A 1,346-nucleotide genomic window follows, 5' to 3' on the forward strand; every position below is an offset into this window, starting at 1 on the left:
CTGGGTCTGAAAATAGAGCCTTCATCAGAATCTTTCACCTTCGTGGAACGTTCAGAAAGAAGCTCAGGAGGCATCATAAAAGACCTTGAGGTACAGATTGGTAATGCCCTTGTCCCAGTAGATTTTCATGTCATGGACATCAAGCTTAACTGGAACTCTGCACTTCTGCTTGGAAGAGCTTTCCTGGCTACAGAAGGAGCTGTATGGGACATGAACACCAACAGATTGTGTTTGACACTGATAGATCCAGACGTCCACTATGACCCAGTTTGAGTTGTGAGACAACATGTCAACCTCGTGGATCTTGGAAATGATCTTGGCTACATTGCAGCATGCCATTGTGGAGCAGAGTACGAAATAGAGAACTCAGAATTGATCAACACTCACACTGCGTCATCGATCGATTCCAATGAGTTACCGACGACCGATGAACACTATCCCACGTCGCTCGATGGGAAGCATCCAGTTGACCACTTCACGTTACCAGATCAGTGTTATCCAAACTTTGCCTTTCAACAACCCAACAAAAGAGGACGTGATGACTATTTCATAGGCAGTTGGGCAGACAGTGGATTCCATGAAAGTTTTGCAGTAGAGACTGTAATTCCTTTATCCAATGAGGATCCTACTAAGGAGTATGATGAGGATTACTGGAAGGAAAGAGCTATAGAGATTGCTATGCAGGATAATAAATATTCAAGCCATTCCTTCAACAACACGTCTCCACCATCGATCGACAGAGTCTACTCAGCATTGGTCGATACCCACCCTCATCTAGCAAAACGATCTTATGCATCGATCGATACCACATCTGGTACATCGATCGATATTAAAGCCGCCGCCTTAAAAAAGGAAAAAGGGAATATTCTGATCCCAAGTAGGTTTACCAACACCTATATAAGGAGTTTTGCACCCCAGATAACTTATCACAACATTGAAGCAGAAAAGATGAATGCTCTCACTAACCAATCAGAAGGAACATCAAGGAAGAGCATTCGATCCAAAAACCCTAATTCAGCAGACAAACGTCTACCAATGATCGATACTCCAGTATCAACATCGATCGATTATCATTCTAAACCTAAACTTTCTTTATTTACTAAGAAGAATATGAGTATTGATTACGGTTTTCTAACTCCTGGTGAATTTGGTATTTTCAGGGACCCAGTTGGCCATGCAAGAGCTATGGATGGAAGGATTCTACAAGTATCTAGAGAGGACATGGCAGACATTCTTCAGGTGGCTAATGGACCAGAAAACTTGTTTATGCAGCAACGCAACATTCCAGACGACATTCCAGCTGTTCCAGACGAATATCCAAGGGCCGACACAACAGAAATTGGTTC

Source organism: Brassica oleracea, chromosome C5 (genome assembly GCF_000695525.1).
Source record: "Brassica oleracea var. oleracea cultivar TO1000 chromosome C5, BOL, whole genome shotgun sequence".
NCBI classification, from domain to species: Eukaryota; Viridiplantae; Streptophyta; class Magnoliopsida; order Brassicales; family Brassicaceae; genus Brassica; species Brassica oleracea.